Here is a 13,398-nt window from a genome sequence, read left to right on the forward strand (position 1 = left end):
TCAAGAGTGCAGGAGTGCAGATGTGAAAGCAACAACCCCTTTCTCTCATTTTTATTAAGATATAGTTTATTTACAAAACAACAAGAATGTGAAAATGATACTTATAGACCTTAGGAAGATAAATAAAAGATAGATAAAATGATATAGGAGATAGATAGATAGATAGATAGATAGATAGATAGATAGATAGATAGATAGATAGATAGGCAGGCAGACAGATAGACAGACAGACAGACAGATAGATAGATAGATAGTTTGTGACATGGTTAAATGAAGCTCATTGATATATACCCATCACCTCACATTCTCACAATAATCTGTGGTGAGAATAAGCACTGTATTCCCTCAGTGATGAGTAGATAGCATGTTACTATTGACTCTCTCTCATCACCATACTGCTCAATACACCTGCTGAACTACGTCTTCCTATCTAACTTTTTATTTGCTTGAGACAGGGTCTCACTATGTAACCCAGGCTAGCTCTGAGCTTGCAATCCTCCTACCTCAGAACTCCAAATTGCTGAAATTACAGCCATGTGCTGCCATGCCCACCTCCTAATTCCTCTCTGCTCCTTCCCAGAGTTCTCCTTCCATGTGCTCACCCTCCTCTCAGCTCCCTGCATCTACCATTCTACTTCGTGCGTCTATAAGTTCAGTGATTTTAGAGTCTACAAGCAGAATCTTTAGTGTAGCTTTGGACATATTTGTGGTACCCTAGAAAGACAAACAGAGGTACCCTCTAAATAGCACCATCAAAAATCTGTGTGCTGTATCCCACATCATGTGTACTGACTGTCCTTAACTCGGGAATGTCCCCCTGTGGATCAAGTTCTTATGCTGGCAGCTAAAGAAGCCAGAGACAGCTGGGGAGTTATTTTCTCCTTTAGTCACAGGATGATGGAATTAATCTGGACGGGAAAATGTGGTGGAGACGGGGAGGGACAAATGCTTTCTGCTCTGACCAGAAATGGGCAAGGTGGCTGCCTCCGAGCTCTTCCTTTTCTGTAGATGAAAAGCGTACATAGCAAGGGTCCTGTCCCTCGCTGTTTGTAGGAAACAGCTGGATTCAGTCTCCAGCCCCTGAGGCGTTAGACAGGATCAGGTTTTTAGTCAGCATTATTGTTGCTTTTAGGGATCATTACAAAATACTTAATTGGGATTGCATTGTTTCTAAAAGCTGGGAAATCCATAGAAAGTAGAGCATTGTTTTTCAGGTCTGAGGTCAGGCCAGGAGAATGGTTTGAAGTTAATCCCTCTTGTTCATGACTGTTGAACTAAGTCAGACAGGAACTTGGATAGCTAGAAGTGTTCTTAGTAACCATGTCTGCAAGTGTCCTGATTAGGAAAATACCTGGCTGGAAGGAGGGATAGCCTGGGAATTTTCCATTCTAAGATGGCCATCTTAGAACTTCCATAAAGTTGTAGGTTGTTTTATAATTATGTATATTCAATTATATACCTATACACTCAATACATGTTAAGAGAAAATATATCAATATGATAAATGTTTCATAGCCCAACCCTGACGTATTTGTTTAAAGTAGTTGGGGGACAACTGTAATTTCTTCTACCAGACTGGTCCAATCTCAGCCCATGGGGCCACATGCCATGAATGTGGTCTAACACAACATTATAAAACTTAAGACCTTATAAGCCATTTTGCAGTTTTGCCATGAACTACAACTGGAGCACATGAAGGGGCCAGTTCTGCAGAAACAAAGCTGCAAGACCCCTGTGACACAGGGCAACAACAGGATATCCAAGAGGAGTCTCAGTGAGGATCCTGTATTGATAGAGCAGCAGAAACCAGAGGCCTGAACCAGTCCAAAGACTCATTGCAATGAACACTTGCAAGCAAAGCTGTTTAGGCAAAGGGTATACTATGTGACACACTACGGTACCCATGGCAAGATTTTTTTAAATCTTTATTTTTTATTGTTATGTTTTGTTTGTTTTCTTTTGGGGGAAAGTTGCAAGGGTAGAAGGCAGATATGGGGGGTGATGAGATGAGTGGCACTGGGGGCCATGGTGTGACACTCCCAAAAAAATAATAAAAAATTTAAAAAGGAAGGGAGGGAGGGAGGGAGGGAGGGAGGGAGGGAGGGAGGAAGGGAAGGAAGGGAGGGAGGAAGGAAGGAAGGAAGGAAGGAAGGAAGGAAGGGAGGGAAGGGAGGAAGGGAGGGAGGGAGGAAGGAAGGAAGGGAGGGAGGAAGGAAGGGAGGGAGGAAGGAAGGAAGGAAGGGAGGAGGGAGGGAGGGAGGAAGGGAGGGAGGAAGGAAGGAAGGGAGGAAGGAAGGAAGGGAGGAAGGAAGGAAGGGAGGAAGGAAGGGAGGGAGGAAGGGAGGAAGGAAGGAAGAGGGACTGGGCTGTGTATCTCAAGGCCTGTTCCCCAAAAATCCATTTCTTTCTTTCTTTCTTTTCTTTTTTTTTTTTTTTTTTTTTTGGTTTTTTGAGACAGGGTTTCTCTGTGTAATTTTGGTGCCTGTCCTGGATCTTGCTCTGTAGACTAGGCTGGCCTCAAAATCACAGAAATCTGCCTGGCTCTGCCTCTGGAGTGCTGGAATTAAAGATGTGAGTCACCACCACCCAGCCGAGATCCATTTCTTCCAGCTAAATAAACATCCCAAAGGCTCCACAACCTCTCCCAAACAGTGTCACCAGAAGGAGACCATGTGTTCAAGCTCACAAGCATGGAGGGGGCATTTCACACTCACACCATAACAAATCCACGGACATTTGGATGTTTGACTAGGATGGTAGATGGATGTGATCTAATTCTCACGACTCTCATTGGATGTAATCGATATTGTCACTACTCTCATTGTATTCAAATGGAAAATAAATACACTGGCCTTCTTACTAAGGACCTCATGCCTAACCATCCACCTTGGCCACTTTCACTCTCTTTAAGTTTATTTACACTGAGGAGACAGGACTGAGAAGCAAATCTGTGGCTTTTCTGTACTTGTTCTACATTTCATTGGCTTACAGTTCTTTTGTATTCCATTGGATAATACCTCTGAGTTTTAAAATATGGGTTTTTGGATAAAATTTTTCTTTTCTTTTTTACAATTTTTATTTTAGTGTGTGTGTGTGTGTGTGTGTGTGTGTGTGTGTGTGTGTATGTGTGTGTGTGTATGTGTGTGTGTGTATGTGTGTGTGTGTATGTGTGTGTGTATGTGTGTGTGTGTATGTGTGTGTGTATGTGTGCGTGTGTGTGTGTGTATGTGTGTGTGTATGTGTGTGTGTGTGTGTGTGTGTATGTGTGTGTATGTGTGTGTGTGTATGTGTGTGTGTGTGTGTGTGTATATGTATGTGTGTGTGTGTGTGTGTGTGTGTGTGTGTGTGTGGGCATGATCCTGCCATGGTGTGCATGTAGAGGTCAAAGGACAACTTGCAGGCATTGGTTCTCTCCTAACACTGTGGGTTCCAAGAATCAAACACAAGCCATCAAGACTGTGCAGCAAGAATTCTCACCCACTGAACTATCTCACTGGCCATGAATAATTATCTTTTCAAAAGTGTCTTAGTCCATGTTCTATTCCTGCACAGAGATGCCATGACCACAGAAACTCTTATATAAAAAAAGCATTTAATTGAGGCTGGCTTACAGATTCCACTATCATCATGGCAGGAAGCATGGTGGCATTCAGGCAGACATGGTGTTAGAGAGGCAGCTGAGAGTTCTACATCTGGATAGGCAGGCAGCAGGAAGAAAGAGAGAGACACTGGGCCTGGCTTGAGCATTCTGAAACCTTAAAGGCCACCCCCAGTGACACACTTCCTCCAATAAGGCCACACCTACTCCAACAAGGCCACACCTCCTAATGGTGCCACACCCTGGTGACCAAGCATTCAAATCTATGAGCCTATGGGAACCATTCTTGTTCAAACTACCACAAATAGATATCACCATACACGTACTTTGCAGCAATTGGATTTATAGTGAATAACCAATAACTTATTTCTTGTATGGGTTTAGAAAGAAACCAAACCAAACCAAACAAACAAACAAACAAAACTTGTTCATTCCTCTAAGTCCTGACTTTAAATCTGAACTTGTTTCATGAAACAACTCCTGAAAACACTTACTGAGGATTGAGTGCCATGCACTGTCTGTTCTAGTATGCCGAGGCAGGTGTCCCCAGTCTGAGAGCAAAAGGATAATGAATGGATGGAAAGTATTCATGAACACATCCCAAGGGGGAAGAAAAAGCATCATGTGGCCCAACATCGTCCTTTATTTCCCATTGAGTAATGGCATAAAGTAAACCTGAGATTTAGATCCCAGCTTTTAAATATCAACAGTGGGAACTTCAAAAGTGAAAACATTTTTTTAAATTGAGAATCATTTCTTTTTAATTAAATGAATAGACTATGTATTTCAAAGGCATCTGAAAAAAAAAGGGGGGGGGATAGCCATGAACTAAATGGTTTAGGTATGGCTCCAATGAGTCATTGGAGTCCTAAAAACATCTATGGGTTTGTAAAGATCTGCTGCCAAGTGTGTATGACAAATATATAAATCTAGAACATGGAATTTGTGGAGTTCACAGTCTGTTAAAAAAAAAAAAACAAAAAACCCTTCACAAGCTAGAAGTAGTGGCTCAGACCTTAAATATCAGCACCCAGGAGGCCAAGGAAGGAGGACTGGGAGTCCAAGGCTAGCCTGTCCTACATAGAGAATATTTTTAAAAAGGTAGGTGAATGGATGGAATGATGGGTGGATAGACAGACAGACAGAGCAAGAAGAGGATGGCTAGAGGAATACAGTGGAACAGGAGGGATATTTGCTAACTATCCACAGCATAGAGGCACAGTAGGGTAAGTATGGGTCACATTTGCTTAACTACTCCAAATAGCTAGTAAAGAGAACATTGAATGTTTTCAACATTAAAAGCTGGTGTATGTTTTTATGCCAATACCATGCAGTTTTTATTACTATAGCTCTATAGTAGAGCTTGAAGTCAGAGATGGTGATACCTCCAGAAGTTCTTTTATTGTACAGGATTGTTTTGGCTATCCTGGGTTTTTTGTTACCCATATGAAGTTGAGTATCGTTTTTCCAAGGTCTGTAAAGAATTGTGTTGGAATTTTAATGGGGATTGCATTGAATCTATAGATTGCTTTTGGTAAGATGGATGTCTAGTTACTACCTAGGGTAGATGAACACTTGTTCATAATAATCAAGGACTCTGATCCGGGGTTCCACAGTTCCTATGCAGGGCTGAATATCGAGAAAGGGGAAAACCTGTCAAATAATTTCTTAGTGAAAGAAGCCATGCTCTTTCCCAAGTGAGAAAATGATTTATAAAGACAAATACAAAGTGAGACTCCCTTGGACATAAAACTCACGTAACAAAAAGCCAGTCTCATGGGACTGCACTCATCTGACACGCTTTATGCACCCAGCCATCTCCTCCACCACTGCTTGTGAACTTGTTTAGTGTTCCCATACTTCAGAAAAACAGTTGTTACAATCAGAATTGAAATAGACGAAACTCAGGACCTCAGATCTCATCATGTTATCTGGGGCTTGAGGAATGATAAGCTAGGCTTACATCGTCAGTGGAAATGTCACTAAAACTTCTAGCACAGGGATGGGGCATATCTTAGGTGATAAAAGTGCTTACCTTGCAAGCATGAGAACCTGAGCCCAAGCATGTCCAGAACCTAGTCAAAATGCCCAAACATGGCACCAGGCACTTGGACTCTCATAGTTGATAAGGAACATATGGGTTCCCGAGGCTCCCTGCCCAGCCAGCCCAGCCTAGTGGGTAAGTTCCAGACCATTGAGAGACCCTGTCTCAAACACAAGATGAATAGTGCTTAAGAAACAATATCTAAGGTTGTTCTTTGTCTTTCATATTTGTGCACACATGTGAACATGTGTACACACATACAAACAGAGAGAGAGAGAGAGAGAGAGAGAGAGAGAGAGAGAGAGAGAACACACTCTTTTTTTTTTTTCAAAAGATTTATTTATTTATTATGTACAGTGTTCTGTCCGCATGTATGCCTGCAGGCCAGAAGAGGGCACCAGATCTCATTACAGATGGTTGTGAGCCACCATGTGGTTGCTGGGAATTGAACTCAGGACCTTTGGAAAAGTAGTCAGTGCTCTTAACCTCTGAGCCATCTCTCCAGCCCCAGAACACACTCTTAAGACACATGTGAAAGGTCTCCAAAGCAGAATTCTTGGTAAAGGGAAATAGCTCATATGCTTATCAGCTGGAGAAGAACCATAGGGATCAGGGAATATTTGTCAAAGATCACAACATGACTTCCATGTGACAATACAAATTATTGTTAAAAATATAATGATGAGTTTTAAGAAAATGAGATTTAGAAGTCAGTGTGGTGGTTTCTCAGAAAACTGGTAATCAATCTCCCAGAAGACCCAGCTATATCATTCTTGGGCACATACCCAAAAGATGCTCATTCATACCACAGGGCACTTACTCAACAATGTTCATAGCAGCATTATTCATAGTAGCCAGAAACTAGAAACAACCTAGATGCCCTCAACCGAGGAATGGATAAAGAAAATGTGGTGTATTTACACAAGGAAGTATTACTTAGCTGTTAAAAACAAGGACACCAGGAAATTTGAAGGCAAATAAATAGAACTAGAAAAAAAAATCATCCTGAGTGAGGTAACCCAAATCCAGAAAGACAAACATGGTATGTACTCACTCATAAGTGATATTAGTTATAAAATAAAGGATAACTATGATATAATCCACAAACCCAGAGAGACTAGGTAACAAGTAGGGTTCATGGCAGGAAACCTGGATCTCCCTGGGAAGGGAAATTAGAAGAGATTTCATGAGTGGACTGAGGGCAGGTGGGGATGGGAACATGAGGGATCAGGCTGTGTGGAGGGGGCACACAGAGTAGGAGAGTACTGAAAGAGACTACTGGAAAGTGGGGGGGGGGAGTTCGGGATCAGGTAAAAACCTGTTGCAAAGGAATCTACAAGGATGGCTCCAGCTTAGACTCCTAGCAGTAGCAGATACATATCCTGGACTGGCCATCTGTGCCCAGACTGGTGCCTAGCCCAATTGTCATCAGAGAGGCATCATCCAGAAATTGATGGAAACAGATGCAGACCCCACAGCCAAACATTAGGCAGAGTTCAGGTAATCCTGTAGAAGATGGGGAGAAAGAAGTATAAGAGCCAGAGGGGTCAAGGACACCAAAAAATCTCACAGAATTAATCGGCTCACAGGGGCTCACAGAGATTGAACTGACCACAGGGAGCCTGCATGGGACTGACCTATGCCCTCTGCATATGTTCCAGTTGTGTAGCTTGGTCCTTTTATAGGACTCCTAACAGTGGGAACAGATGCTTTATCCGACTCTTTTACTGACTTTTGGGACCCTACTTTCTGTACTGGATCACCTTGCCCAGCCTTAATACATGGGGACTTACTGCAACTTGATATGCCATGTTTTGTTGAGAGACCTGTCCTTTCTTGAAAAGAAATGGAGGGATAGTGGATTTGAGGGTAAGAACAGAGAAGGAGTGGAGAGGAGAGGTTGGGAGGAGAAGAGGGAGAGGAAACTGTGGCCAGGACATAAAATAAATAAATTTATTTTTTTAAATGATGTATACCTGTGATGACAAATATACCAATCATCCTGATATGACTGACAGTTACATATTATGTATAACCTGAAATGCCACATTTTATTCTCTAAATGTATATAATAACCATGTGCAGGTTAAAAACTTCCTTTCTTTTATTTTTTGAGATAAGGTCTTACTTTGGACTCCTTCTTGGCTTGTAACTTGTGATAATCCCGTTTCTACATGCTGAATGCTGGAATTATAAGCATGCACCACTGTGCCTGGTTTCTTGAAAGTATTCTTTGAAACCTAGCCAGCAGTACCAAGTTCAGAATCCCTGTTCACAAGATAAATGAAACGTGTTATTTTTAGCATCTGTAGCCTGAAGAAGTCTACTCTTGGTGCCTTCTGTTTATAATTAGCCATCCTTCTTCTGCACCCTTACCTTCCAGACTCCAACCATTTGTGAGTGGATATAACCATCGAAGTGGTATAATCATCAAAGGGGAACGGTTTTCTGTGACACTCGATCATTTCATGTGACAGATCTAGTGACTGAGCTGGAGCCAGTGGCTGTATCTGTAGAAGGTGGTGAAGGACACAGGGTGATAGATGTGATGTGGAGCAGGGTGTCTCAGTATTGCTGGACATCACATTGTGGGCCATAGCTGCTAGTTGGGAGACTGACGTGGGAGGATTACTTCAGGCCAGGAGATTAAGGACAACCTGAACATCTTTGAAAGACCCCAACACACACACACACACACACACACACACACACACACACACACACACACACACACAATTTCAGGACAAAAGTCTGGACTATTTTAACTTTGTCTAGGAATCTTTCACTTCTTGGCATGGGTTCCCAAGACTCCTCTTTCATTGGGCAGGAGAAGAATCAGGATGCAAGAGTTGAGCTACCAACTTTCCCTCCTTGAGAAGGAAAGAATTCTCTACAGTCAGAGCTGTTAACTTCTGCCGAGGGATCCTGGGTTTTGCGTGGATAAGGAAAGACTTAGTACCTCCTGTCTGTCCATAGTTCATGAGCTCCAGAGGACTCCCCACACCCCCACTACCAATCTCCCTGTCTTTCTGATCCTCATGTATAGAGTTGCCCCCTCTGTATCCTTGGGTTCTACTTCTGTCTTAGTTATTGCTCTATTGCTATGAAGAGACACCATGACCTATGAGCCAGATAAGGCTGAAGCACTGGGCCACACCTTAAGCAAACAAAGAGTTGTGACATGCACAGAGAGCACTCTATCTACTCACTACAGGGTCTACTCACCCCCTGCCCCCTGGTATCAGAGACAGCTGATATCCCAGCTGTAGAGCTAGCAACACAAGGCAACTGATAAAGGAAGGCATTTAATTGGGGGCTGGCTTACAGCTTCAGAGGGTGAGTCCATGACCATCATGGCAGGGAGCATGGTGGCAGGCAGACAGGCACGGCACTACAGCAGTACATACTGATCACAGGCAGCAAGCAGAGAGAGAGGAGAGAGGAGAGAGGAGAGGAGAGGAGAGGAGAGGAGAGAGAGAGAGAGAGAGAGAGAGAGAGAGAGAGAGAGAGAGAGAGAACACAAGACTGGGCTTTTAGAAGACCAAGAATTCAAATATATAAGCTACAGGGGCCATTCTCATTCACTTTATCTTTGTATGAAAACTATACTTTTGTGCATCAAAATTACAGTTTAAATATATCTGTACTGAATAGGAGCAAATGTTTCTCCCCTCCATCATTATTCTCTAAACAACACAGTATAGTAACTTTTACAGCTTTAGTTACTGTATGAAGCATTTCAAGTAATCCAGAGATTACTAAAGTATACAAGAAAGGTAATTAACATGCAAATATTATGAGATTTTTATATACTCAAGGATCTGAGCATTGCCCTGAGTCTTAGAATCAATCTCCCATGGATGCTACATCAGCTCAGTAAATAGGAGATATGAGAATCTTATTTCTAGATTGATTGTGTGTGTGTGTGTGTGTGTGTGTGTGTGTGTGTGTGTGTGTGTATGTGGAGGCCAGAGGACAAACTCAGATGTCATTCACTCCTCGAGAGAAAACTTGCAGTTTATAGTCTCTCACTGCCTTGGATCTTAACAGGTAGGAGAGGCTGGCTGGCCAGCAAGCCCCAAGGATCTGCCTGTCTCTGCCTCAACAGCTCCAGGGTTATAAGCAGAACTCACCACACCTAACTAACTCTCTTACATGGATTTGGAGGCAGGCAAGCCAAGCCTTTTATCAACGGTCTCCCCAGCCCCAGCTCTTGATAACACATACACAAAACTAGTCATAATTGGTGAGGTATCTAGTTCTGTAGTGACAATTTATGATATGGTAAATTGGTAGCTTTTATTCTTTCTTATTTTTATAAAATGTATTGATCAGAAGAGATTCCAGCCAGGATCCTGAGTCTAAATCTCGGGCAACATTATTCTATGATCTTGAGCAAATAGCTAAACCTTTCTGTGAGGAATTCTTCACTTATAAATGGAAGATAATAACAATATCCAAGTCATGAGGTTGCAGAGTTAATGAATACATAAAATACTTAGAACAGGTGATAGTCTAGGCACATGGTAATGGCTTAATTTTTTTTTTTTTTATCAATTACAGTTCCTTCTTGGTATCCCAGGGTCCTTGCACACATCCTCACCCTTGATGTTCAATTCCTTACTACAAAATGGTGCACAGTATTTGCTCATAATTTAGACTGTCCTGTAGTATGCTTTGATTGCTTCTAATACCCAGTCAATGAAAATATCACAGAAATAGTTGCCATATAATATTACTTAGAGATTAATAACAAGAATAAAATTGTGCATGTTCCCTACACCTTTTTTTTTATTCCAGAGATTGTAAATCTGAGGCTGGTTGGATCCTTGGATGTGGAAGCTGTGCAGATGGAAGGTCAATGGCGTTGGTATCCAGCTTGCTTACAGTGCTGCATTCTGGGTACCCGAGATGTGAGCAGCACAGTATAACCTCAACTATTTGTAGAACAAATGTTCTCAAATCATCTGCTGGTATAAATGCCTACTGGTAATTTTCCCCTGGGAATTTGTTAAAATAAAACACAAAGTCCTACAGTACACTGGCAGTGGACTCGTTTGGTTTTTTGACTCCAGAAAAGGAGTGTTAGTGGAGCAACACCGTCCTCCTCTTGGCTTCCTTGGGAACCGGCAAAGCCTTGGGGAAGAGCTATGTTCATTGTGTGTTTTCTTTTGGCCTGGGAGAGACCCTACCTGCAAAAGAGATTGCAAGCAGATACCACAGGCCAGTGATCCAGTCATGGAACTTAGCATCGAGGAGGGTAGAACAGAATTCACAGAGTGATCTGGTCACCTAGAATAGCTTCATTTGGGGGAGCACTCTGGAATGAAGGGGCCTTCTCTATCTCCATGGCTCATTGTGACTGCTGCTTAGCTGAGAGTATTTAAAAAGACTCACTGGTTCCCATTTAATGTACGGTTACAAGGGGAGAATTTTTCACCAAGCAAGTTCAACAGTGGTTAGCATCCTACAAATTCATCAGACACAAAGGTGCTTTGGAACCTGTCAGAATTGAATGCACTCACCTTCCGGAAAGCATACATGGACCTACTACCAGATGCTAGAGCATTAAAATATGAGAGATGATGAAATGGGGGAGTCCAAAGTGCTCAGGCCCTCTGGGATAGGATCGGTGCTCTTACAAAGAGACTGGAGAGGAGGTAATTCAATAGAAAAAGTTGCTTGCTGACAACTCTGTCACCCTGAGCTCCATTCCTGGGATGCGCATCATGGGAAAAGAAAACCAACTCCTGCAGGTTGTCTTCTCACCTCCACATGTGTGCTGTGGCACAAGCTTGCATATATTTATATATATAACTGTAATAACATTTAAGGACTAGATCAATTTAATGTCACTTAAATAAATAAATGGAATAACATTTAAAAAAAAAAAAAAAAGGCTGTGGGAGCACTCATCCTCTCTGCTCCCTGACCCTGAGTGAGCCAGAGTGCCAACATGGAAGCAGAACATGAGCTATCAGCAGACACTAGTCTGCTGGGTCTCCCACTTCCCCACCTCCAGAACCATGAGAAATAAATTTCTATTATTCATGAACTATCTAGTGGGATATGCAATCAAAGTCACCCAGTCTCAACAGCTCAGTTACAGCAACAAACAGACTAAGGCAAAGTCTCAGGAGATTCTGGAAACCACAGGGTGTGTGTGTGTGTGTGTGTGTGTGTGTGTGTAGTTGTTGTGGAGGTCAGAAGACAACCATGGGTTTTGTCCCTCTTTATTTTGAGACAGGGGGGTCTCTCACTGGTCTGAAGTTCTACAGATAAGCTAGTCTGCGTGGCTGGCAAGCCCTGGGGCTCTCCATGTCTCTGCCTTCCCCAGGCCCTGGGATTACAAGTGTGCACTACCACATCCAGCATTGTACTCAGGGTCTGGAGATCATGCTCAGGTCCTCAAGCTTGCAGGGCAAGAATTTTTACCACCTGAGACACATCCCCTGCCCCAGGCTGAGTTTTAAGGTGCTGGAATCATCTACTATGTTGAGATTCACAGACAAGGGTTCATGATGAACTTTTGTCATATGTAAAGAAGAACAGAGATTCCATTCCATGTTTGAGGTTCTTCTTTTTCCCTATGACTCTCAGATCAGCACAGAGTGGATGAAACAGAACAGAAATGTGAACAGAGAAGAAATGTATAGACAGAGGAGCATTGAAGCTATTAGAATTCCCATCAGCTTCCTTGTAAAGAGGTCATTTGCTCAGGAAGAAGGCAGGATCGGAGTGGAGTCTCAGGTGGGTCAACAAGTCTTTGGAAACTCAGCCCTTTCTCCTTCCTTCCAGCTCCACCCTTAAACAGATCTGACCAAGAACATTATCAACAAAGAGGGCTCAGAGATGCTTCTGTGGACACAGCCTTGATCTCAGAAAACATCATCTCTGAGTCCTTGGACTCTTCAGGGCTGATTGGAAAATATGGACCATTCTTTTAGAGAGTTATAAAAAGGAAAGGCTCCTTGGAGGTCTGTCCCTTTGAGACACACTATACACGGGTCTTATGGTGGGCGGGCCTAAGTGCAGACCACGGCAAAGACTCCCCTGTTTGCTGTTCCTCTCTGGTTGTGTGAAGCACCATGGATTGGCCATCTCTATCTCAACTCTGCTTTAAAGAAAAAAGTCACTAGTAGCCTCCCAGTGTCTACTACTGACGGTTTGATATCTTAGGGTAAAATTGAAGGCCTCCATCATCCGAGCCTGTGCTCCTTCCACATCTTCAATCCTCAAATCGAGCTCCCTTGATGGCCTGATCTTCCTTCTCCTTCCCTCCTTCCCTCTTCTGCAATCCTCTCCCCATCCCCTCTCACGCCCTGAGACAGACTCTTGTACCATCAGCCTAGGGTGGCTTCTAACTCACTATGTAGCCCAGGCTGGTTTGAACTTGTCATCTTCCTGCTCAACTGCCTGAGCTCTGGGACTATTCTCTCTTCGGTTCTTGCTTCCACCTAAAAAGCCAGCTTTCACTTAGACAGCACTCCTGGCTCTCTGGACCCACATCAGCCTCCTCTTATCTTCATGTCCAGGAGCTCTGGGCATGCTTCGGGCATTTCTCATCATCTTCCTACCTCTGTGGTTACATCCACATTCTCCCATTCTTGTTATTTTATAAATCCAATGACAGAATTTGTGCCTTACTCCATTTTATAGTCCATTGTGGTGGTATTGTGTTCCCCAAAATATTGTGCACCCTAATAAACTTATCTGGGGTCAGGGAACAGAACAACCACTAGATACAGAGGCCAGA

This window comes from Onychomys torridus, chromosome 5 (genome assembly GCF_903995425.1).
Source record: "Onychomys torridus chromosome 5, mOncTor1.1, whole genome shotgun sequence".
Classification (NCBI taxonomy): Eukaryota; Metazoa; Chordata; class Mammalia; order Rodentia; family Cricetidae; genus Onychomys; species Onychomys torridus.